A 27,625-nucleotide genomic window follows, 5' to 3' on the forward strand; every position below is an offset into this window, starting at 1 on the left:
GAGCAAGCTAGTAAAAGTTCATGACGCGTCTTGCGTTTCTGCATTCTGAAAACCTATATAAAAATAATAAAGATGCACGTCCGTGAATATGCCTGTCGCCTACGTCATAGCACTGAGTATATTCTTCGTGTAGGTTGGTGTGGGAATGTCCAGTGAGTATCGTTGTACAGATGTGCTTCCCGTCGTCTAGGTCGTCATGGCATCTCTAACGACGTGTAGATTTTAGTCTAGTTGATCCGTGCCGCAGGTGTCGGCATGGCCAGTGCGGGCTGCTGGGCAGGCAGATGGACAGACCCGTATGTTCCTGTACCAGGGTATCTGGTCGTCTGGTAAATGGGCAAACTCTTCTCGTGGCGGGTGTTTGGGTCGTGACCCTCTAGGCCAAGCGCGAGAGGTGAAGGACGGGAGCCTGGTTTTCCATTCTCCCACTTCAGTCCCCCCTCTGGTCGACTTGTCGACCACAAACATATCCTTCTCGTTATCTCCTCTTACTCGCCATATCTTAGTTATTCCTCCGAGATGTCCATAGTGGTTTACATGATCTTCAAATGACCAATACATATATTCACAGGTACCCCCAGGAGTACAATATACCCATCTTCCTATGTAGCTCCTGGGGTTTCTTGGGTTCTCGGTCTTTACTGACGGTGGGTCTAGATGGTTGGTAATTATTTGGGTGCGCAGCTTCTCCCTTTCCTGTATAATTACACCTGTATGCTGGCCGTCATCTGCTGGCATCAAGGGGTGCATTCCCACCATTTCCAGCAATTCGTCAGTAGTGCGTGCCTTTCGTGCCTTCCAAAATCTAATTATGATCAGGGTAGCTCCAGCCAATATAGTACAGCCCACTATTATTTTCAGTCCATCTGACAGCCAGGATGGCATCCATGACCATAATAGTGAAAACCAGCTCTCATCCTTGTTCACACCATTGCTTTCATCCGTCATTTTGGAGTGCATCTGAGCTAATTGTAAAACTGCTTCTGTCAGTGTACCATTGTCAGCATCATTGGCAGGTATGAACGTGCAGCATGATTGTCCTATCTTTGCACAAACTCCTCCTTCCATTGCTGTGAGAAGGTCCAATACATATCTGTTCTGTAGTGCTACCATCCTTACAGCTCGCAGCTCCTCTTTTATTGCGTTGAACCCATTTACTGTAGAATTGATGGTCATCATTAGTTCCCATCTAGTTATTTGGAGCCATTTTGCGTTTGCGTAAGCCTGTAATCCCGGGTGTATTATTGAGGAGAAGAACATTGCTGCTCTGCTGAATAGTCTGTGTTCTGGCGGTATTGATGTTAGTGCCGTTTCCGACCTTCCCCACAGGTAATTTCCTGTCAGCGGCTCTCCTTGTCTTTTTCTTCTATTTAGTACAGTGCCATTGCTGTTGGTCCTGTTCACTTGCTCCTCCTGGAGTGGTGCAGATCTCTTTCTTCTCTTATCCCCTTCATTCATTCTAGGAAATTTCGCCACATCAACGTGCTTCTTAGGTACCACTAATGATGGTACATTGACGTGTACCATTGTGCACACACCATTCCACAGGGGAGGCAGTGTATGGTATGCCTTTTCTCCACAGGCCCAATAATGATCCATTATTACTGCTGTTCCTGCTCCCCCCTCAGGTAACTCCGTCACACTTGCGCAATTGGTGTTATACCCTACGTCCACCTCTCCTTTATGCTGGTAACATACCTTGGGTGCAGTCAACGGTAGTATCGTTATTGGGTCTTCATCTTCTTCTACCCATGTGAGCATTGGTACATACTTGATCCACGTCGTCCAACATCGGTGATTGTGTGTCTCGATGGTTGAGATAGTTTCTTTTGTTACCATGTTGCTGCCAATCACTCCTATCTCCCAGCTGTTATCCAGATACACCTTTCCTGTTATCGTCAGTAGCGGCCTCTCCCAGCATCCTTGTTTACCCGGAATTTCAGTGGCGTACCAATCACATGGTAGATACTGCAGTGTTACTTTCTGTGTTTCTCCTTTTGCAGGGCCACTTGTTATATATTTGAATGCTTCAGCATGTAAACTGGTCTTGTGATAACTCAAGTAGGTCTTGAGGAAGTTGTTTTCATATGGGTATGAGTCTCGTGTTTTCCATGTCATGTGCACTACAGTTCCTTGAAATCTTCCTTTCGTCTGGAACAGTGCCAAGTATATTATGCACTGTGCTATCTTCTCATTTATTTCTGTGGCAACAAATGTTCGTGAAGCACTCATGGCGTATGGTATTAATGAGCAGACGTAGCAGCTATCCTCAGTTGTCTGCTTACCAATGCGGGTCATGTGTTGGTACCATATATTGTTTGTGACGTGTGCTGAATCTTGTACATAATTATCAATACCTTTATTGTCTGAGTATGTGCTGCGTTTAACTCTATTTTTCTTTGGTGCAATGTTACTACTACCACCTGACGTAACACCTGTTGCAGCAAGGAACGGGGGTATATTAGGTTTGGGTGCAGCAACAAAATTGATAGCACAGCTATACTGCCATACAGAAGCAGCCAAAAATCCGGTGATTATCAAAATCCCTATTATTTTTATTACAATTGCTAATCTCACCGGCATTTTGCTCTTACCTTGGTGCAGTCCTGGCAGCTTATTCTTGCGACGTTAAAGTTGCCCGCCTAAAAATTCTCAGAAATGCTCGTTTTAAATGTTAGTTTTGTTTTGTTTAAGCTCTCCCTATCAAATAGTCATTCAGTGCCCAGGCGAAGAGCTGCTCCCATGCTACTCTAAGTGATTGGTCTCTTAAGACCGGCAAGTATGGGCGGAGGTGGGGCATGTAATATTCTATGGCCAGGAGGAAGGCTGTGTAGTAAACACGTACCCTTCTTCTTTTTAGGTATGTTGGCCTTTTTATTTCGTATACAAATTGGTGTGACAATTCTTCTGGGTAGTTATCGTCTGGGAGTACCATCTACGCCTGGACAGTGGACTTTATTAGTTAGCTTTCTACTTAACAATACAATAATACGCAGTTCCTGTATGTGCGAGAGAAAAAAGAGAACATTCACGTGTTTACATGTGTATTTGTGCGACCAATGTCTTTCAGTTTATGTTTACAACTGTCCTGGGGGGGGGGATGGCGTAATTATTTTTACTCTTTGAACGTGTGACCATGGGGTGGGCAGTGTAGTGATCACCCCTTTCTTTGTCAGTTGTTGTCTCTGGGGTGTCTGGGTAGTGAGAAGGTAAGGGGACAATTGGGTCGTTGTCTGTGGTAGAACTTCCTTCCGCTGTCAGGGATGTTGTTGCTGTTGTTCCAATGGACCTGTCGTTGGCGCTGGGGCGGGTCTGCAGTTTGTATATCTTTACATCATGTAGGTGGTTCCAAGCACGCTTATCCTTTAGTTTTACTGCTCTTGTTGATACGTCTTCTACCAGATGTGGACCGGTGAACCTTTTGTCGTTCCACCTTCTATTGAAATTGCGAAGTAGCACGTGGTCACCTTTGGCAATTTTGCACAAGTTCTCTTTTTCTAATTCTGTACTGGCGCCTTCTTCTTTATCTCTGGTGGACCCGCCCCGCGTGCGCTCGAGCTGTTGAGACACAAACACAACACTAGTAATCAAAGATGACACATATTGATACATTTCATCACCTAGTATACTCGCTGAACTTTCGTGGTCAGTAAATGCCCTTGACGTTGGCGTTAGAGGAAGGCGCATTTGACGTCCAGTAACCACCTCGTGTGGGGTGAGGTGGTGGTCGGACCCTGGCCTGTTCCTCAGCTCGAACAATGCTAACGGAAGGCAATACAACCAACTTTTCTTTGTTGTTTGTTGTATCTTTGCAATTGCCTCCTTCAATAAGCCATTTAGGCGTTCACATACGCCGTTAGCCTGTGGGTGATATGCACATGCAAATTTGTGCTTTATGCTCAGCAGGGCTGTGATATGTTGGAACATTTCGTTTGCGAAATGTGGGCCATTATCTGATCTTAATACTTCGCACACTCCCCACCTGGGGAAGACCTCTCTTACTATGAATATGGCTGCTCTAAATGCATCTGGGTGTGAACAGGGCCCTGCTTCAATCCACCTAGAAAATGGGCATACTACTACAATCATGTATCTATTACCTTGACATATGTTGATCATATCAACATAGTCAATGTGGAGGTGCCGAAAGGGTCCTTCTGGCCGGGGTATGGTACCTCTTATCACTTTTAGGGTATGACCGGCCGTAAACTGTTGGCATGTGAGACAATTGCTAATAAAATTTGAAACATGAGAATTTAACTCGGGACAGAACCAATCATCTCTAATTCGTGCTGCAATTATTTCCTTGCCTGTATGGGCTGGGTGATGTAATTGGCTCAGGGCGGTATTTAAAAGTGCCAATGGTATTACAACTTTCCCAGTACCACTCTGACGCCATAGTGCGTCGGTTGGTGACATTGTACATCCTCTTTTTACCCATATTTCCTTTTCGGCCATTGGTGCTGCTGCTTGTAATTCCATAATCTGTGTGGCTGGGAGGTGGGTATACCCTTCTCTTATTAACATCTCCCTAGCCATTCCCCTCCCTCTCCCTCTCTGTGAGTCTGTGGGGTCCCATATCTCACCAAAGTATGCAGCATATTTCGCATGTGCGTCTGCTGCTGCATTCCCTTTTGATACATGGTCTTCACCGTTGGTGTGTGCGGTGCATTTTACTAAGGCTAGCTCTTGTGGGTCGTTTATTACTTCAATTAATTCAGCCAACAAGAGGGCATGTTGCACTGGGGTGCCGTCAGCTCTCCTAAACCCTCTTCTCCTCCATTTTGTTAGCCCTGAATGGACAGTGGATGTAACATATGCACTGTCGGAATATATTGTTACACGTTTGTTAAAACTTTCTTTCAATGCCAATATTAGTGCAACTAGTTCAGCGGCTTGAGCAGAGTAATGCTGTGGTATCTGTACACATTTCATAGCCACACACACCGGAGCCTCCATCATTTTTACCACTGCTGCCCCAGTTCTCCTTATCCCATCTCCTTGATCAATAGTTGATGACCCATCAATAAACAAAAGCTCACCTCCCTCTAGTGCATTCTCTTCAACTTTTCTAGTACATGAATATATTTCATTTAGTTGGGTGCAGTCGTGGGCGTAATCTCCCTCCTCAATTATTTCTGCTAGAAATCTTGCAGGGTTAACAGTGCTACATCTAACAATCGCTAGTTCAGCCCTAGACAAAATGATCTCATAACCTGATGCCCTTTGTGTCGTTAGTGTGGACTTGGGTTTATTCAATATTGCAAATAATGCATGTTCCACAAACAGTGTAGTTGGACACCCCATGGTTATTGCTGATGCCTTTTCTACTGCAAAAGCAGCTGCAGCGAGGCCTTGTTCGCAAGGGAAGTGGCCTAACATCACGGGGTCTAAGTGACCGCTATAAAATGCTACTGGTTTATAGCCCATGCTTGTTTTTTGGGCCAATACTGCTTTCATTACTGCTGAGTCGCAATGTGAAAATATAAAAAATCGTCGCTCATAGTCTGGGGATGCCAGTACTGGAGCTGTTGATATCGCGTCCTTCAATTCGTCAAATGCCTCCCTCATTTCCATAGTCCACCCCAACCTTTTCTCCCCTTTATTTGCTTCCTTCAACCCCTCAAGCAGGGGTCCTATGTATGAGCTGTAATCAAATACCCATGCTCTACAGTAGTTGCATAGCCCCAGAAATTGCTGCAGTTCTCTCACAGTCTGTGGCATGGGAGTGTTTGAGATGGCCTGTGCTCTTTGTGGTGCAATCTTTCTTCCATATTGGGATATCAGTTGGCCAATGTAGAGCACCTGTTCCTGACAGTATTGTATTTTTTCCATGTCTACCTTATACCCTTTTTCAGCCAATACAGTCAACATTTTTAACGAGTCCTCTCTGCATTTACTTTCATTTATACTGCAAATTATTATGTCATCCACATATTGTAACACTGTGCTTTCCACCTCAACGTTTCCCAGATCCATCTGTATCACTCTATTGAAAATTGAGGGTGATTCACAATACCCTTGTGGTAACCTGGTATGTTTCCATTTAGTATTTCGGTAAGTGAAACTTGTTAGATCTTGTGAGTCGGGGTGTAGTGGTATTGAGAAAAAAGCATTTTTAAGATCTATTACTGTAAATCGTGATGCCTCTGCTGGAATGCCACACAATATTGTGGCCGGGTTTGCTGTTACTGGATATTCTGCTTCCACTATGTTGTTCAAGGGCCTTAGGTCCTGTATGAAGCGCCAAGACCCCCCTTTAGCCTTGCGCACTGGGTACACAGCCGTGTTACATGGTGATTCTGAGGGGACCAATATGCCATTGTTTATAAGGGCCGTTATAGTTTCATATATGCCCTCATCTGCCTCTTTTGACAATGGGTACTGTTTTACTCTTGGTAGTATTGCACCTTTTTTCAATTTTATCCGTACACCCCCTATGCTTTTAATGCATCCTACGTCATAAGGGCTAATAGTCCATAATGATTTGGGCACCTTTGACATATCCACCTTAAAGAAGGGGACTGGGGTGCATGCAGGTGCCTCAAGTGCCATAGCAATTTTCTGCGCTATATGTTTGTGAGCCACTCGTAACCATATTTCTACACTCATCATGAACACCATTTCCCCCTCCTCTTTTTCTTCTGAAAACAGTTCCTCATCTGACACCTGGGTCAACCTACATCCTTCTGCTAGTGCTATCACTGCCCTCCATGCTCTTCCTTCTTTGTCTTGGGCGTGCACAGCAATATACTCGGCTGTTGTAATAATGCTTTCAATGTCTATTGCAAACACCTTTCCTTCTTGTTCATTAACGGGTGTTTCTGGTCGGAACAGGTAAGCTGCTGGCCTCCTCCATATTTTCCCTTCTATCCCTGGCATCCATGCAATTGCCATGTCCGTCCCATACTGGAATATTTCGCCATCTATTGGTTCCGCCCTAATCGCTGTCTGCCCACAGTATGCTTGCATAATCTGTCGTGCTGCTAGCATGTTAATCCCTGGAGTAGAGCAAATTATACCATCCTCTATAAAGGAGATTGTCATATTTAACCTATTCATTATGTCCCTCCCCAGTATATTTACTGGTGAGGCACTATAATACAAGAGTGGAACTGACAGATTGTAATCTCCGATAGATAAGGGAACGTTATCAGTAAAAGGAACCAATCCTTTAGCCCCAGAAAATCCTTGGGTGTTCATGGCTTCGCCTGACATCTTAAATTTACCTTCCCTTATGCAAGACCGGGTTGCCCCGGTGTCAACAAGGAAAGATAATTTTTTGTCACCTATCGTTACCTCTATGCGTGGCTCCTCCGCACTATTAGGTGTTACTGACAGGATGGGACACACCAAGGCCGTCTGTGGGCTGTCCTATTGGGGGTACAATGATTGGCCATTTCCTGTGTAAGGGTTGTGTCCCAATACCGTCACCCTACCCAATTGTGTTTGTTCATTTTGGGGTTGTTGTGTTATCAATACTTGTTGTTGTGGCAGTGGCTGTTGTTGTGTTAATTGCTGTTGTTGCAGTGGCTGTTGTTGTGTTAATTGCTGTTGCTGCAGTGGCTGTTGTTGTGTTAATTGCTGTTGTTGCAGTGGCTGTTGTTGTGTTAATTGCTGTTGCTGTATGCCCTGCTGTTCTTGTGGTGGCCTAGGTTGTGCCTGCTCATTCCATGCTGGTGTTCCTGGCCTGACCCTACACGTGCGTGACATGTGTCCTAGTAGTCCACAACTCCAACACACGGGTGGTTCTCTGTTTTGCCATGGAAAGCTCCCTGTGTTGTCCTGGTATACCTGTTGCCCTGTGGGGTATGAACTTCCAACTCCCCCCACCTGCTGTTGGGTATTATATCCGTATCCTCTCCCTCTCATAAATCCTCCTCTACCTCTGTTATAACCATAATACCCAGCTCCTTGCATCTGGTACCCTCCTCCCACGTTTTGTGCGTGTAATTGTAGTGGCGGCACTTGCTGTATTATACTTTGTCGAGGTGCTATTAGAGCTGGGTCTTGTGCAGCCACTATTTGCGTGGGGCTTTGGGCCATTGTTGTGGGTGCAGTTATTAGTGCCCCCTCCATTGTATATTTAGTTAGTTTTTTCTGTACTAGTTTGGCCTCTTCCGTTTTCCTGTCCTCTTCCTTTTGTTTCATTTTTCCTTGCCATATCCTGCAGTGATGTACTATTGTCAGCTGTATTTCAGGCCATGGTTTTACTTCCATTCCCACTACTTTCTTTAGTTGTTTCTGTACTCCTTCTGGGAGCCCTTGTACTAGTATATGATAAAATATGGCTGGTGTTTTATCCCATTGTTCTCTCGTTTCCATGCGCCACTTTTCTTGAATATCCTGTATATAATCAACGGGATCTTCATTCTCACGCATCTTACGGGAAGTGATTGCTCCTATATCTGATGTGTCTGGGTACTGTACTCTCAGTGCCTGCCATAGCGCATGTCTGCAGTTTGCAAATGGCGCCCCATCATGCGATGTGTTCGTTATTGTTATCCCATGGAATCCCGCTCCCTTCCAGATGTCGTCCGCTCTATCCCCTAATATTGATATTAACAGGCCTTTCACATCTCCTACTGCTAGTTTCTGCCCTGCGGTATGTTTTTCCATTTCATATATCCACTTACCCGCACCTCCACTTAGTGATGGGAGCCTACATTTTATATTTTCTTTATCCGTATGCTTCCATGGTACATACTGCGGTCTAACCCCTCCTCTCTCCAACAGTGGCATTAAGTTGTGTCTTGTGTCACCCTTTATGTTCCATAATATTGAGTCCTCACACCCCTCCTCCTCCCCTATTTCCCTTACCACATCAAATTCTTCCTTGCTACCCCTCCTCCTACCTACCTCTCCTTCCCTTCCCCTTGTTTCGTCATCCTCTGTGCTTAATATGGGTATGCTTATCTGTCTGTCTTGCCTGCGGCTAGGGAGGTCCCTAAGCCGGCACGCATAGGGAGTCACTTCGTCCATGAATGGCGCAAGCTTTATTTTGCGCAGCGTGCGTGTGGTTGTTGAACATGTAGGGTGCGATGGGGGAGGGCGTGATGGAGATGGCGATGGTGTGGCTTCATGGGTTTGTTTTTCCACTAGTTGTTGCACCCTCTCCTCACTTTGTTCCAGCTCCTCCCTTCTCTTACGGATCCATGGCGAGTCTATATTGGTTCTAGTGAGGTACAGCTTATCTAAGCTTTCCCTTTCACTCTTTCTTCCTACCCTTTCTACTCCTTCTTCCTCCTCACTGCAAAAATCAGTCATAGATGGTATCCCCCACTCTGTTCTTTTCCCCTTTACTGTTACTGTTTCTAAGTCTATTAGCTCCATTTCTCCTCTTCCTTTGTTACCAACTGTTCCCCCTGGTGTTGATGTTGTTGCTACTTCTCTACTTCTATATACATCCCCCCATTTTTCACTCTCCTTATTTCTCCCTCCTCTTTCCCCTTCACTCCTCTCCTCCACTTCCCTACTATTTTCCTCCCTTTTCCTTTTTAATTCCTCCATCACTTCGTTGCTCATCTGTTCCAATATTCTTTCATCTTCTTTCTTTCTTTCCCATTTCACCCTTTCTCTTTCTATTGCTTTCTCTTCTTCATATTTCTTAGCTGCCTCTGATACTACCCTCCTCCTCCATATTTCCAATTCCCTTTCCTTTTCCTCTTCTTCCTTCTTTTTTTCTCTCAATACTACTCTTGACACCCTTTCTGCTGCTGCTCTTACCCTTCCATCTTCTATCCTTTGCTCCTCATTTCGTTCCCTTAATTTGTCCAATTCGTTTTTACCCTCTTTCCTTTTCCTCACTCTCTCTTTTTCCCCCTTCTCAAGCTGTGTTAGTAATTCATTCTGCTCATCCCTTAGTTTTGCCAATTTTTCCTCCAAAATCTCTTCTCTTTGTATTAGTAGCTCCTCCCCCTTCATCTCACTCTCCCTTCTACTATCCTCGCCTGTTCTCTTTACAGCCTCCCTTTCTTCTCCCGTTAGTGAACCCCGTAATTTTAATAATATCTGTGCAGCTACCCACTCATCATGTCCTATCTCTACAATCTGTTCTTCTCCAATCCTCCCCTCCCCCACTATCTTCCTGTGAGCCACATATGGTGGAGGGCTGTAAGCCGGGTTCGAGTATCCTTCAGCCGCCCTTAACTGTCCTTCCATTTCTCCTAGTTCTCTTAAAGGGTACAACCCTTCTCTCTCTGTTTTCACTCCCGGTGTTATGGGTATCTCGTTGCTCGGTTCCTTTTTTATGTCTTCTAAAGTGTCAATCTTTTCTCTTCCCTCTCCTTCATTCTCTGCATTCTTTTTCCTTTCACACCCCTTTTCCCCATCCGTTCCCTCTTTCATAATCTCCTTTACTTCCGGTGTTTCTCCCACAGAGAACATTCCATTTGGTCCTGGTCGGGATCCCTGGAACATCCTCCATAAGTTAAACACCTCCATATGGCTCGCCAACTTCTTCCCCTTGTATGTATTGTGCAGATGGTTTAGCAATGAATGTTGGGCATATGGATCGAAACTACCATTAGGCGGCCATGGTGTTAACATTTTGTTATCCGTCCCCTGGGTCCACTCTATGCTGTACTTAATTAATTTCTCCCTATGGGGTGGCAGTGTTGTGCATATGTGTTGTAGTGGGGTAGTGAGGGTGTTCCCCCACCCTCCCGACCCTGTCCCATATGACATAGTCGTGCCCCACTTGTTACTCCTCCTTTCGCTATCAGTTTGCAATTTACAACCTTATATTGTTTACCTGGCCCCGTAAGTGTGGGGACTTACGACAATCCTTTACAAAGTATGCAATAATAATAAAAAACAAGAAATAATAAAACACAAATATGTATAATTTTGTATTGTATATTCCTTCCCCTACGGCCCCCTGCGGCCGAAGCGCACGCAGCCCCCTGTGACTGCGTACCCCTTACGACAATCTTATACAGTCGTCCTTTATTCCTCGTTCTCCTCCCCCTTTTACATTTGCCGTTGCTGGCGTTCTCCGTGCTCAGCCACGCCCCTCTCCCCTTCTCCTCTTCCAATCCACTCGTTTATTGCTTATCTTCGTACCCGCTCCCTCATCATTTTTCTCTTCCCCACCACTTTCAAAACTCAATGTTCCTTGTGCTCGTGATATCCTATAAAATCCCTACTGGTGACGTCACCGATGTCTCTACGCTACTAGTACAGTCTCATTATTAGTTTCAAAATACACTTGCAATTTACCCCCGCTAACCCTACAGCTGTCTTCCTGTCTCTCCTGGAACAAGGTAATCTCATCAATAATATAATTGGACTGCACACGCTGCGTCGCCTCGCGTGTGATACGCCCCTCAACAGGAGGGCTTAACCAGCCAATTATCTTCCGTATTTGGCAACTATGCAACTAGCTACCCCCTACAGGGAAACGTCATCTACCTATCGAGTTTCTTGCTCGAACAATAGGAAACCTCATCTACCTATCGAGTTTCTTGCTCGACCAATAGGAAACCTCATCTACCTATCGAGTTTCTTGCTCGAACAATAGGGAACCTCATCTACTCATTGATCAATAAATGCCAAATCGTAGGAAACCACACACGCCCAACCCTACACGTTAGTCGCGATTTAGGCCAATCAGTGTCTACGAGCGGCCACACGTGATGTTTCGTGCTCCGCCCCCCTCTTTCACGTCACTGCTCTCGCACTCTTTTCACTCCCTTTCATTCCATTGCCAACACTATATTGTCAAACCTTCGCCGCGCACCTGTGTAACACCTCCCTCCTCCCTCATTTACTTCCTCCCCCTCCCTCACAATTTCGCATTGCTCGTTGTGTGTGCCATGCTCACCAAGTTCTCTCGATGCAGGGCCGCTCGACTGCGTGCACCCCTCCAAGCGGCTCGCCACCTCCCCTCGTCTGGACCACGTCTGGACACTCGCCAACCGCGGGCGGGATACTTCTCAACCGGCTCCCGAGGGCCAATATCCGGATTGCGCTGTCCGGTCTTCTCGCAGCTCCGCGATGGTCCTGTAGTCCTCAGAAGGGGGCAACGGCACAGGGGGCCGCGCCGCCGGGCCTCCTCGCAACGGGAGTGCCTGGAAAAAGTAAAAATAAAAGTCGATCTTAAACAGATCTCAGCAGTGCCTCCAACTTGTCGGGGGGAAATTCTGCCGGGGTCGGCTGGGCCGTCCGCAGACCTCCAGGCAGGGAGGCCCCAACTCCTCCCGTGTGTATCCCAGATAAGATGAGATAGAGTATGAGACGCACACAAGGAGCAAGGTGACTCTGCTGTTTATTAGACAAAACGGCAGGGATGGGTCAAGGAGCGCACGCGTTCGTCCTGACACACACTCAATTGTGGGGCTCGCAGGCCCTTTTTACTGTAGTATGACGCGCTACTTGCGTCACTTCAGAAAGTTAACAAAAAACCTATTGCCACTCTTAATTGGGTGTTCGAGTGGTAGGGTTAGTATAGCACACATATAGAGAAAGATATTAGTGGACAAGGTGTAGTCAGGTGGTATATCTGGGTTGTCCCTACAATTAGATACATGAAAATTGTTACATGAAGGCTCCTGAGGATTGGCTAAATGTGCTGGCGTCAGTGATAAGAGCCCCAAGTTCTGATTGGTGCACCCGTGAGCTTCCCAGCCTGGGACCACCGTCGTTCCCAGCTCTCGGTGTACCTGTAAGTTGCAACAATGTTTCACTATGGGTACATGCAGACAATGTGAGGACTTATTCATAGCTAGACGGGGTACCGTTCCCACTGTTGCAGATGTCCATTGAGCCTTTCAAGTGTATCTGCCAGTGTCTCGTAGCGAGGGATCCAGACGCCTCTGTTCTCCAGGGTTTGGCATCTCGTCAGTTTCGGCTTGATCACGTGGGGAGGGACCGTGAAAGAGGCATAATTCTGCACAATTAATATTGTTTTTCTACTGTGCGTCTGGTTTAATTTGTCGGTGTGACTTTAACGTTGGTGCGCGGAGCGCGAGGTTGCAACATCGTGCCTTTGATGATTTGCTCTTGGAACGTGGGTTTGCAACATTGCGACCTTGGCTGGTTGCTTCGCCAAGCTCATTCTGCAGGATCAGCAACTGACTCTTGTCTTGTTGATGTTCACGGGAGCTCTTGTTTGAGGCCTACTTTGGCCCGGTGCATAAGTTGTCCGTTTGGTGCACAGGTGCTTTAAGTTATAGGAGCATATAATTCCATAATCGGTATTGTCTTTATTATATTTTCCATCGTTGTACCTGATTTCAAAGAGAAGCGTGAGCAAGCTAGTAAAAGTTCATGACGCGTCTTGCGTTTCTGCATTCTGAAAACCTATATAAAAATAATAAAGATGCACGTCCGTGAATATGCCTGTCGCCTACGTCATAGCACTGAGTATATTCTTCGTGTAGGTTGGTGTGGGAATGTCCAGTGAGTATCGTTGTACAGATGTGCTTCCCGTCGTCTAGGTCGTCATGGCATCTCTAACGACGTGTAGATTTTAGTCTAGTTGATCCGTGCCGCAGGTGTCGGCATGGCCAGTGCGGGCTGCTGGGCAGGCAGATGGACACACCCGTATGTTCCTGTACCAGGGTATCTGGTCGTCTGGTAAATGGGCAAACTCTTCTCGTGGCGGGTGTTTGGGTCGTGACCCTCTAGGCCAAGCGCGAGAGGTGAAGGACGGGAGCCTGGTTTTCCATTCTCCCACTTCAATACGATTCAGTTTAAGATGCTGGTGTGAATAGTCAAGTCTTGAGGGTCTTTCAGAAGGTCATATGGTCTTTTGTATGTCAAATGTTGGGTGGTGGTGTTTTTCAGATGGTGGGAGTCAGGGCTGAGAAAGTGAAGCCTCCAATTCTCGTTGATATGGAAGGGGGATTACTAGATGAAGGGTGGTGCTTCATCTCAAATGTCTTGTGGGGTGATAAGGGGTGATTTTCTGTTGTAGTTATTTAGGGCCTACCATTGAGTGATGCACATGGCTTTGATGGTGTCCCGCCTTCCAATAGGGAAGGGCCTACCATTGAGTGATGCACATGACTTTGATGGTGTCCCGCCTTCCAATAGGGAGCCAGTGGAGGGTGCAGAGTGTGGGGGAGATGTGTTCTCTTCTGCCAAGGGCAAAGAGGGCCCTGGCTGCAGAGTTCTGGACTCTCTGGAGCTTCTTGAGTTGGTAGGTTGGGGTGCCGTGGTAGATAGAGATTGTGTAGTCTAGTCAAGAAAGGACAATAAACATAATTGCAGTAAGTCTATGGGGGTAACAGAGGTAAGGGAAGATGCATCTGTTTATGCAGGGATAAAAGCAGCATGATCTGGACATGTTTGGATAGTGTCAGGTGTATGTCCATTGTGCAACCCAGCTTTTTGACTGTGGCAGATGTGACGGGGGGCCTAGGGAAGGGGGCAAAGGGGTGGGTTGTGAGAAGAGGGCCGTCTTTTCGCCAATCATTATATCTGTTTTCCCAGAATTTAGTAGTAGATGATAGTTTGTCATCTGGCAGTCAATGTCTGTGAGGCAGCCTGCAAGGTCCAGCTGTGGAATGGTGACAGACTTGGGTACTCTAGAGATGATATTCATGTCATCCTCGAAGTTATAGCATGTGAGTTTGTGCAAGCGGAAGAGTGCGGGTATAAGACTCATGTAAAGATTGAAGAGGAGAGCTGATAGACAGACTCTGATAGACGGGTTTGGCGGTAGAGGAAAAAGGGGGAAGGTAGGTAATTTGGTGTCTGTTTGTAAGGAAGGAGTAGATCCAGATAAGTGAGGTGTCTCTGATGCCAATGGCATGTAGCCTGTCAATGAGGAAAGGTCAACAAGTATGAATGCGGTGCAACCCTCTTAGTCTGTGGTGCTTCTGAGGTCGTCCCATATAGAAACTAGGGAGGTTTCTCTTGCATGAAAGGGTCTGAAGCCAGATTGGGCGGGGTCAAGGAAGTGGTTGCTTTCTGTGAAAGTGTTGATTTGAAAATAGGCAGTGCTGTCAATCAGTTTGGCAAGGAAGCAGGTTTTGGAGATTGGTCTGTAGATTTCTGGTTGTGAGGGTTGAGGGATGGTTTTTTCAAGAGGGGTTTGACATGGGAAGTTTTAAAGGCTTCTGCAAAGGGGACAGCGGTGAGGGATGCATTGAGGATGGACCTACCAATGTCAACTGCACAGGTTGAGTTGAAGCTTTCATTGAGGAGGGAGGCAAGGCACAGGTCTTTGGGGATCCAGAAGGACAACTGTCAGTGAACAATTTGAGAAATTCCGGTCTGGAGATGGGAGAGAAGGAGCAGAAAGTAGATGTCACAGAGGGTTGGACGGATGGTTCACTTGCAGAGGCCGATGGAAGGGGTGGGAGTTTGGCTAGTTGAGTGTTGATCCTGAGTGTTCTTCCTAGTGCTTTCTTGTGAAAATGGTCAGATAGGCCATTGCAGAGGTATTGGGAGGTGATGGCATGGGTGAGATCCAAGGGGGGCATGAATTCAGATGTGAACTTGTGACGCTCCTTGCTATTGCTGTTGAAGTTTGAGATTTTGTCCTTCTAATAGAATAGTATAGCCTTACAGATTTGTAGATATGATGGTGGGCATAGGCTGATTTGTTTTAGGGGTTTGATTGGACCACCGCCTATGTTCTAAGTAGTGGTTATGTGTTTTGAGAGATTTGAGGAGGGGATGAACCATCTGGGTAAGGCACTTCAGCATGAGGGTATGGATCTAGAGGGGGTGAATGGTAGTAATGCATTGGAGAGCCATGTGTCAAAGAGGTCGATGGGCAGAGGTCTTTCATGGGTTGGGAGGGAGGAATAGAGTGGAGAGCAGAGATTCTGTCGGATCAAGGGTTATTTTACTCCTGTTCCAGATACAGACAAGTGAAGGAGGGATGGTGGTAGTCCCATGTGTGGGGGGGGTGAGGGTGTCTGTTGGGAGAAGAGAATGGCTGAGTGGTCTGTCCAAATGAGTGGTTGAGAGAGAAGATGAAGATGAGGTTGGTTGATCTAAAGATGTCCTTTGAGGGTGTGTCCAGTGGTGTGGGTGGGGCCAATTAGGGTCAGGTTGAAAGCTTCCAGGTTGTCTAAGAGGGGTTGTGTCATGGGGTTGTCCGGGGCATTAAACCAGTTGTTGATATCTCCCAGTTGGGAGAGTCAGAGGTGTGTGATCAATATGGCAGCTATGGAGTTACAAAGGCTATTGGTGGGGTGTATTTCATAGCCCGGTGGCTTTAAGATGAGTAAGAAAGATTTGGATGTGTGAGGGGGGATGGAAAGTTTAACTAGGAGTGATTTGCAGTCTGCACTGCAAGGCTGTGCTTTGGAGTGTGAGATGGTGAGGTGGGGTTTGTTTAGGAAGAAGATTCCGCCTCCGCTCTTGGACCTGTTATGGGTGTTGAGCATCATGAATTCAAGGGGACAGTCTTGTGTGCAATGGGTGGGAAGTTCTCAACCTGGTTTTTGTGATGAACATGAGGTGTGTTTTCTGATGTGATGAAGTCAAAGAAGCTGTGTCTGTTTTTGGCGACAGATCAATAATTGATTAGAATGCAGGTGAGTTGTATGGATGTGTCCTTCTCAGGGAAGTTGAAGTGGGCGGGTTGGGTGTGTTGGATTGATGCAGTGATGGGGTGGAGTTCACTATGGTGGCAAATTGTCGGTGATTGGGCTGAATGGATGGGAGGGGAGTTTGTGGAAAGAGGGTTTGTGAAGTGCTGGGATTTGGGGAGAGTGAGGTGTGAAGAGGTGGAGAGATGGAGCATTGTATGGGAGGATTTAATTTGCGGTTCCAGTGTTTGATGGGCTTTCTGGGGAATGATCAATGTGTTGTGGCATGTGTTGGGTGAGTAAGTAATGGGAAATGGTCGCAGTGGGGGGCGATTGGATGAGGTGATGTGGTGCACTCTGGTATGGGAGTTGTGGTTTGGCAGGGCAGTAGGTGTTTGGGCATCCATTGAATAGGGATTTTACTGGGTTTGGGAGGAAAGGGGATAGGGCAACAATGTCTGCAGAATGAGGGTGGACAGAGGATGGGTGCAAGATGGGGAGGCGTGTAGGGATGTGGTGAGTTTGGAGTTGTGAGCTCTATTTTTTGCAGTGTGCTTGGGAACTTGTGGTGTCTGTGAAAGGGATGGAGGTTTGGCTGGGGAGGAGGTGATTGCAAGGGTTTTGATGAGGGCAATGCGGGTGATGTTTAGTGATGGGAAGGCTGAGGTAGAGGGTGGACTGGAGCAGAGGGGAGTGAAAGGAGGGATGGAATGGGAGAGGGGGATGGGTCGAAAGTGAAAGCAGATGAGGTGTGCAGTGGATTCCTTTATTGTGATGTGGGGGTCTTGAGGGAGTGTTTGAGGTTGAGAGGGAGTGACAGTGTTTCCCCGTCAGGCAAAGAGGGGGAAGTGAGTGAGAGGGGGACGGTTAGTCCTTTGGCATGCCAGAGTTCTCCCCTGGACTGAGAGTTAGATGGTGTGGAGTGAGAGGGTAGGCGGAAGGCCAGGGATGGAGTGGGGATGTGGGATTCCCTTGGAGGAGGTGTCTGCCTAGAGGGTGGAAAAGGGGCATGGGAGGGGGTGGTTGTGGCTCTGGTGCTCCAGAGTGCACCTCTGGATTGTGAGTTTATCGTCATAGCTGCAGGAGGCTGAAAGTGGTGCCTGAAACCCAGATAGATTTAAATGTGACCAGGGCCTCGAAAATACAGCTAGAGTAAGGTAGTAAGTGGGTAGCAGTACGGAATGCGCTGAGGGTGGCTTAAAGGAGAGGGGAGTCTCACGTTATACAGAGGGTGTAGGAGAATGCGCTAGGTTCGAGCAGAATGGGGATGGCTTGGGCAGGAATCTATGGGGAAAGGTCGGCTTGAGGAGCGCGAGACTGGAAATGGCATTAAGTCACGACAATTTATTTATTTGCATTTGTATCACGCAACTTGCAACCGGCAGGCATCGAGGTGCTGTTACAAGAATATGTAGGAAGTTTGAAATACAGGTTAATGCACCCTTGGGCTTCTTAGTTAGTTACAAATTACAAGACATACAAAATGATCAACGTTGCAGGCATAGATAGAGTGACAGTATGGCAATTATAGCTGAGAGGGGTTGTACTAGGTATTTAGCTTTCAGTTAAAGAGCTTAGTTTTGATGGCTTTGCGGAATACTTGGTGGGATTCGGTCTGTCTAAGACATTGCAACGCAAGGGTTCTCATCTTGGAATGGCTGGAGTTTGCTTGACTTAAGCGCCCTGGGATAACAGGGGCAAACAGGGAACAGCAAATGCCCTTAGCGGTACAAACGGGGCAAACAGGAAAAACCAAATGCCCTTAGCTGTAGTCCTTTGCTGGCTGCCCTGTGAATGGCTGCCCCGGAGAGCATCTTAAGAGGGAACTATCCAGTCACGAAGACACAACTGCTCGGCCAAACAAACACAGTGGTCGCAGCAACCCAGAAAATACGAGATGGAAAATGCTTTCAGGTAAAATTGCAAAAACCATTTAAAAATACTGTACCCAAACTGGCGCTCCAAGTTAAATAGAGATTGGGGCTCCAGACACACTACGATTAAGGCAAACGGGTGTTGCTGTAGTTTCGGCTATGAGGACACTGCACCAAGGCCAATGGGGACTGGGGAGGGTGGGCAGGGATCTGGGGAAGGAGGGACTGGGATGAACCAACACTAGCCTTAGTAATACAAAACCAAAAACAATGGTAGCAGCAACACAGAAAACACAAGATGAAATATGCTTTTAGGTAAAATTGCACAAACACGTTAAAAACTCCTTATCCGAGTTGCTACTCCGAGTAAAATTGAGAGCAAGGCACCAGGGTCATGATGTTAAGGCCAAGCAAACACAGTGATGGCAGCAAAACCGAAAACAAGAAAGACACATCACTTGAAATTGATACTGCTTATGTTTAACATGTAGATGTAAGGGATCCAAGTATTTTTTAAATGTGTTTTGTTTTATTGTTTAAAGCACTGTTCAAAGTGTGGGCGTATAGGCTGGCATCCTTAACAGCAGCACAATACTGAGGTTCGGTCTGCGCATCAGTCTGTATATCCATTGGGATTAGTTCTTGGTCAGGTGTTGAACCTTTCTCTAATGCAATTCTCCAGTTCCAGTGTTTCTTATCAAATCAAAGCCATTGCCACAATCAGTAGATCGATGCTAACTTCTGTGCATTGAATCCAAAATATATTGACGATCTCTTTGTCAAGCATATTGCATCAATCATTTCTAATAAGATGGCAGAGTAGTAAAGATTTCATTACTGTCAGGGGTTTGGTGAAATAGTGTGACTGACACAAATGAAATATTTGTTTACCCCAGTTATCACGTCCATGGTGTTTCCCAAATACTGATATCAGTGATTTCAGGAAGTCAGAGGCCAAATTCACGTTATGCTTTGTGTTTGCTGTGATGACCTGCTCTGCTCATATTTCTGGCACAGTGTAGCTCACTCTGCTCCTTATTGACAAATTGCATACTCTACCTTCTGATTGTTCCCTGATTTTGCCTCATCTTGCGCTCACCTGATCTGCTTCGCTGATTCATCTTCTCTGGTTTTCCTTCCAGGATGTGCACTCTTTGTGCTGCTATTTTTTCGCTGTATTGTTCGATGGCCTCGGCTTTTTATTGTCATTGTGGTCTAATAGCAAGAGCATGCCTCTACACCACCCCTTAAGGAAATTGAACTATGGAAATCCTGTAGTAAGGGGAAACGATTGTCATAGATTATTCTGAAAATGGAAAGATGCAACTGTGCAGAAATAGCTGAAAACATGCAAGGCAGAGGGGTGAGACCAAAGATTGATCTATTGAAGTTAAGGTTATCATGCTTGTTATAGAAGCAACCAAATCTGAAACACAGGCTGTGACACCAGCAAAAATAATGCAGGGTGTGCATCATAACATGTTTACAGACGCAGAGCTTGGGGCTCATTCAGAGTTTAGCAGTAATTCTGTTTTTTCCGCGGTGGAATATCTGCCAAACTCAATCAATCTTGCGGCTACTCGGTCTGGTGGATCTATGGCTAGATTCCGAGTAGTGATAAAGTGGCATTAATCCCCTTTTTTGGAGTTCATAGGACCCCACGGGATACAGTGGCATTAATCCCCTTTTTTGGAGTTCATAGGACCCCACGGGACTATAGGTGGAATTGATGTCGGTGGTAATACCGACCACATACGTTCCCCTGATTTTTCAAGTTAAAGTTAACAATTTAACCCAGCTGTGGGTAAATCCGCCTCATCAAAGTAAAACTTGGAATTCGTAGGTGCAGTAAAACTGGTCATAACTCTGAATAGGCATCATCCAATCCTGTTTTATGGCAGTGTAACGAGAGATAGAAACCGGCTCCTGTAGGAAGCTGATAAGAGCCTCATGTTCTTAATAGCATGGTCGCAGGTTGTTAAATATGATTTTTCCCTCTACGGTACCTCTGGAATTTATTTGCAACTACTTTAGAAAATGGTATATGTAAACCCTGTTGTAAGGAGCATTATTGAAAAGAGAAGGTCAAGAGCGTTCTTATCATCTGGAGGTAAAAACCAAATATAAAATGGAAAACAATAACGACCCGCAACTTATGTTGGAAATCTTGGTAAAAGTGGGGAATCGTTTCCTCTTCAGGAAAACAAATAAAGGGAGAGGCAATTCTCATATTGAATTGTGCAATATCTTTATCACACTGTTCTTATGTTCATGACTATAAAGTCTAAAGACTATAAAGACTATGAAGGTAATGTAACATTCTCAGCAGATATAAAATGGTGCTCCCAGAACAGGGCTACTGTAAAGCTGACATTAACCACATCCAGCACTTGTATATTTAATGTAACCTGATTTTACTGTTTGCGAAATATGCATGCCTGCATCTGTGCTATGTGCTATTCATGTTGGATGTCCACAATGCCAACACGCATACGGTAAGCTCTCTCTCTCTCTCTCTCTCTCTCTCTCTCTCTCTCTCTCTCTCTCTCTCTCTCTCTCTCTCTCTCTCTCTCTCTCTCTCTCTCTCTCTCTCTCTCTCCCTCTCTCTCTCTCTCTCTCCCTCTTTGATGCTGATTGTGCCTTTTCCTCTGCATCTTTCTGTACCTTGTTCACCGGTTTTGATCTCAATGAAAAGCTGCTAATTATATCTTTTGTAAAGCTCTCAGTTTACCCTTTTCCAAACCTTGTGGCAAGAATTGCAGGAGTGGAAAGGGGAGGCAAGAGGAACTATATACAATATTTCCCCCACTGCCATATTCTGTGTTTTCCTCTAATTCACTCAAAATAATATAGGATTTACCACAGTAGTAAATCCTCCAAATCCCCTATGGAGTCGTATGGTCTCTAGGAAGGGTATCAACACTGCCATTTTTCGACGTATAATGAGGCAGATTTAACATGATTGTGACTGGTGGAAACAGTAAATGACGCCCCACGTACCCTCTCCCTGACCTCAAAGTACCATAAAATGAAAAGGAAAATCAAGCAGGGAAAATGTAATATCCTCCTGCTATGACCTCATAGCACTTGAATATGACTTCCTTAATCCTCTGCTATGATGTCACAACAGAAGGATACAGCAACTGGAAATAGAAGCCATTCCCACCAGTACTCACCAGTACTTTTGTCATTGATGGACATGGTGTTTTCTACTCTGCTTGGGTAAAATATCTTCTTCTTGGGTACACATATCATTATACAGTTTGGCTCATAAGCCTAGTGCAGTGTAATTATACAAACATGGCTTCCATGATCATCTTGTCCTCTATTGTGTCATTTGTCTAACATCCCAGAGTGCTGTTGGCTGTCTCACGCGACTTCCTCCATCTGTAATTCATTCATCCTGCAACATGAGGTATAGTAGTTGCTTTTGGGGAGCTTTGAACTTGGACACATGGACATCTATATAAAGCATTTGTATCAAGTTATTGTGCTTTTAATTTATTTCAAATATACAGCTACAACGCTTTCTTCATTTGAGTAGAGGCCCCACCCACAAGGAAGCCAACTCCATCAATATATTCCCGGGCCACGCGCATCCACCCGTGTGTTAAAGGCATAGGCATTGGTGCTTTACTTTCTTCTAGTCGATTTGGTGGAATTTTGACAGGAAGTGATTATTTGTTTTCTTATTCTTGTTTTCATACCCTGTTGTTTTCTCTGCTCTGCTTGATACTAAGCTCCTCACACATCGATAGAATGAGGAAGAAGGAAAAAATCGTAACTGCCAGAAAAGGCATAACAATGGCCCCCTTGGTTTGGGTATATGTCCAATAAACCCAAGAAGGGGAAAAAATGAAGAGGAATAACTGTAATAACGGGTTTGAGAACTTGAATAAGTCCGCCCTTAAGAAGCTTTGCACCCAGGCTCGTTTTGATCAACAGGATTCTTGCTATCTAGAAGAACATTATTTTTCCTAGAAGGAGAGAAATTCAAATGGTGCAGAGGAACCAGTACCTGGGGTAAACATTGCTATACAAAATATTGGGGGGCAATCGAAAATGACACACGAGGGAACAGCGAGTTCAAGTGGCCAAGGATGCTATTGTATTACAGGATATTCTAGAGCTCAGAATGATAGATGCTATGAAGTATAAAGGGAAAGCTAAAAAGAAGTTGTCGGCTCCACCTATATTTCAGATCTTTAATACAGAAATATGACACTAAGAGCCTCAACAAAGCAGTGCCACATGAAACAGAGGTGGACCTCACAGCACAGGGCCGGCCAGGATGCTCGGCTTTGGGAGGGGAGAAGCAAACTAATGTGGGAGGTGCCAATGACCTCTGCCTTAATGCTAGTAAGACTGAGATCCTACTCATCGGCACACCCACTCCCTCCTTCCCTGCAGCTCTCTGGCCGGCCTCTCTTGGCCCTCTTCCTGCTCCTACCTGCAAGGCAAAAAACCTTGGGGTCATCTTCGTCTCCACACTCTCCTTCTCTCCTCATATATCTGACGTCTCTAAGAAGTCACATTACCAGCTGCACCTCCTCAGAGGTATTCTTCCCTTCCTCTCCTTCCCCCAGAAGCTCACTGTCTCCCGAGCCCGGGTTCTCTCGAAGCTGGACTACTGTAACAGCCTCTATCTTAATCTGCCTGCCTCCACTCTCCGCCCTCTGCAACTCATCCAGAACAGAACTGCGAGACTTGTCCTTGGCCTCAAGCCCAGGGACTGTATCTCTCCAGGACTGAAATCTCTACACTGGCTCCCAGTGGCTGCGAGGATTAAGTTCAAAACCCTCTGCATTGTCCACAAGGCCTTCTGGGGCCTAGGGCCTAAATACCTTCAACTCTCTCTTCCTAAATATCTTCCTTCCCGAGCCCTACGCTCGTCCGTCTCAAACTCCCTCAGGGTCAGCCGCTTCTCGAAGCAACGAGCTGGGGGTAGATCTCTCTCCGCGGCAGGGGCCTCCCTCTGGAACAGCCTTCCTGCCTCCCTGATACTTGAGGAGAACCATCTCCGGTTCCGGAAGCACCTCAAAACCTTCCTCTTCACTTCTGCTTTCTCTCTCCCTCTCCCCTGCTAAATTCTTCACCAAAACTGCACTGATTCTGCAACTGGGCCACTCTCACCGACCTCGGTCCTGGGCCCAGTCACTCTTCACTTGCACTGCCTCCCTGGCAACCCCTGCACCGCGGGACTGTCTCTGTATCACTACAGCCCCCCCCCCAGCACTTGTCTGCACTTACCTTTGCACTTGCCACCAGCTGGCCCTATTTATTTATTATTTTATTTCTATTCTACTTATTTGCACTGCACTCCCCCCTCCCCCTTCCCCTTGCACTTTTTCCCTTCCCCCTACCCCTGCACTTGCACGGTCTGAATGACACCTGGCCTAGTAGGATCGTTGTCTGTCTTCCCCTTGTTCCCCCCTCCCTGCCTCGTCGTGCCTTGAAACACTTGTGTATAGGCGCGTTACAAATGCCATATCATATCATATCATAGTAGTCCCAGTACCCTAGATATTGTCTATATAGATTCTAATTCCATCAGTGAAGACGTTTTTATATCCACTACTTGAGATAAGGCATCGGCAGACACAAGTATTCCAACCTTACAGCTAATAGAACCAGTTATAAGGGACATTGTGAAAATATCTTGGCTGAACATCGCTCACAAAATCCATCTAACCCTCCTAATGGGATTTTATTTTCAGATGAAAGAGAATACATCTAATGATAATGGCATCACAATTTCCAGTAAGGTATCAGATGAAAGATGAATGGGATGCAAACTTAAAACAAGCCTGACTCTGAATCAGCTCATGATTCTCTAGTCTTGGGTTCTAAACCTAACGCAATACCCAACCGTTATGTGGGGATCTCGGTTGGGGAAGTGTGATGCTGGAAATGCATTGGAGGGACAGGGCCTCTGTATCCTTGTCCTTTACTGGTTTTTATCGTGTGTTCTGTTGTGTTTTCCACACAGGAGTTCATGTGGGACTCCTGGCAGTGCAGCTCTCTTTTGGTTTGGTGTACAGACCCATGGGATATCCTTATGGCACCCATGGGTGGGGGTACAACCCTGTGCCCCTAGTGTATGTTTTCGGGCACCTGTTTGTGGTACACAGAGCAGGGTATGGGCTGGTGGCAGCTCCATGCTCAATTTGACAGGTGCTCTGAGTATCCTCCATGTTAGGATACCCAGGCCCTGCCATTGGAATCAGTTGATTCCTGATAGGAAACAAGATGGCCCCTGTGGCCTCTTGCTTTCTATCTCCTGTTAACTTGTTTTCCAAAAGTCCTGGGAAGCCCTGACTCTGTCCATTCGCCCTGACTGGCTGTTGAGTGGAAGTTCCATATATGGTGTTGTTGTGAAGTCCAGGCCAGACTGGCTGGAGCCTTCCCATTGACTGCATGTTGTGGGTACACCCTGTGGGTGGGTGCTGGATGAATGGAGTGTGTGACCAATATGCACTTCCTGTTGTGGATGTCTGGTTTCTGGTGTTTGACACAATGACTGAGACAGCCCTGCCCGAATCTGGTATGAATGCAGTGTGGAGATTTGAATGACTGGGTACTTGTCCCAATACACATAACTTGTTGTGAGTGTCTGGAGAAAAGTGAATGGTCTGAAGGCATTATGCACCTGATTGGCTTCCTGCCTGCATGAATGCCCTTCTGACCGATTGGTTGCCTGAGTGTGAACCAGCAGAATGAATGTGAGGTGAACTAGTATATCTGGGGGCCTCTCACTGCTAGAATTGGTGTTCAGAAGCTGAAGAGAAACTGGAGTTGAAACTGAAGCTTAACCTTGAAGCCCTGCTGGAAGAGAAGTCTTGCTGCTGCTCTACTTCACCAATCTGAAAGCTGCTATGTCTCCAAGGACTGACCAAGAGAGGACTTGGTTAGGCGCCCTCTTCTCAAGCTACGAGGGACCATCGTGCACTGCTAATATTTGCCAGCGCTCCCTGGTAGACAGACCTACAACAGGCTGCCGACTGGAGACGGGGACCACCGCAGAATCACAAGGAGAAGCGCCCGGACACTGTTGTCCATCACCGTTGATGACCGCCATTGTGACCGGAGCCACTGTGGTCCCTTTGTGGTCCCTTTGCCTAAGTAATATTTGATCCAAGGAAACTTGCGTCTGCACCATCGACCGCTTTGTCCCGCCGGAGAAAGCCGAGGCCGCCGACGCGCCGAGGAGCATCCGCCGGTGGGTTTCCCGCCACCTAAAGACAACAGAGACGCCGACGACTCAGCGCCCTTGCTGGGCCACAGTTCTTCAAACTCTTTGCGGTCCTGAACTATCGTCACTGAGGTGCCCCACACGCCTCTTCCTTGTAGGACGCCAACGCTCCGCACCACTAGGAATGAAGCTGCCACCTCACCGTCATCGTTCAACCCTTTTCCTCATTGGGATCTCGACGATCCGTGGCTCCTGCCTTAACGGGAGCCGCTCAAGAAGGATCCGTCAATGACCCGACAATGAACTCTGCTATTCCAGGTACATTGGGGTGGTAGAACAATTTTAGAAGAAAATAAGACTCTTGTGAACAATATATGGACTGGGCTTGTATGATATCTTTATTTACAGGTTGCCCAGGTGTGGGGATCTCCACACAGAACTGCGTCTAGGTAACAGGGCCAGTATTATGTCAATTGTTCTAACCAACTGCTTTCCTCCTATGTCTATTGTTGGTTAGCTCTATTAATTGATTTGTGTGACATTTAACCAGAATATAGTTGATGCACTTTAAAGGAATCTAATAATAATTATGGTACCACTTATATCTGAATATATTTTACCTTGTGGATTCACTGAGCACAAAGTGAGTTATTGTGTTTTAACTAATACAGTGTGTGGACATTCCTTTGTGGGGGCTTAGGGACTACACTGTACTTAAGAACCAGCCTGCATCACCTCCTGCGAAGCAAGGCCTTGATTGCTCGGCCACAATACCAATAATAGACAATCTTGGCTGGGGTCCTCTGTGTCTCTCCTCTACCATATAGAGAGCAGAAGTACAAACATCCCCTCCTGTCTTTACAGGGAGCATATGGAGTTTTTGGCAGGAGTGCATATACATCCAACACCAGGGTTAATTCTCCAATGGAAAGAGAATGAAGTAGTGGGGGGTACTGAAAGACAGGCTCAAGTACAGTTCCCTGTAACCATGGACGTACCCATGAGAGAAACGATATTTCCTGATTGTCCTTGCTTTGTCCTGAATTATATGTTTGATAAAGGGGGGGGGCAAACTCATTACATTGATTCAAGATTGTGTCCCTCTTTAGTTAAATACCAGCTTTATGGCTAATCACATTGACTTTATCCATTCTAGAAGATATGACCATGTGAAATGGGTGTTACCAACCTGCTTGGTCTATGAGATTTTAGTAAACAAAGCTCCTAGCCTATATAGGCTGGGGTATGACTTGGTACCTTGTTCTTTAGATCAATGCAGTGGCTGTATTTTGATAAGAGTTGCAGGGTTAGAGAATACAGGTAGTAACTCAGAACCTCAAAAAGATTGGGGCCCTATCCCTATATTGTTGTCACAACAGCCAGAGAGAGAGAGACAACCCACTCTGGCTGGCACCCTCTCTCAGAACTCTCAGAACTGCTATCAGTCAACTTTATGAAATGAAAGGCTCCCTTTAACATGGAGGGTCAGCAATTCATGGGCCTAGGGGGAGACCAGCTGTGGGCTTATTGATAGCAATAAAGGTAGTACTCCAAACACTGGAGATTTACTAAAGGAATATTGGCTGTGATCATCTAAGGGCAGGATATGTGGAAGGGTATAAAGTTCCTTCAGTTGAACATTTATTTGAATCCAAACGAAAATCTGGATCATACTTTTAGGATTCTGACTGACACAATGGAAGTCTGGTTATCGAGTATCCCTGGGGGAGAAAAAATAATCGCAGGGGACCTAAACTCTGATTGTAGCAATGCTTTGGAAATTGAGCATGATTTGATGGAGAATAGGAGGGGGTATCGGGAACAGGACTCTGATATCCCTCCCATTGATTTCTTTAACAACCTGAATAACTCAAGCAGGAAAAGGCTACAGGGGCAGAAGTTGCACCAGAACTTGGAGGGATGAGACTTACATATGGTCGCAGAAGCACGAGAAGAGGATGGCAAGAACCAACCTGTATTAACTGGAACTCTGCCTCCACGATAGATTAAGTGTTGGTTTCGAAAAACCTGTATGACATAGCTTTGAATCTTGTCATTTAATCTAACTC

Source organism: Ambystoma mexicanum, chromosome 1q (genome assembly GCF_040938575.1).
Source record: "Ambystoma mexicanum isolate Mex_15411 chromosome 1q, UKY_AmexF1_1, whole genome shotgun sequence".
Lineage (NCBI taxonomy): Eukaryota > Metazoa > Chordata > Amphibia > Caudata > Ambystomatidae > Ambystoma > Ambystoma mexicanum.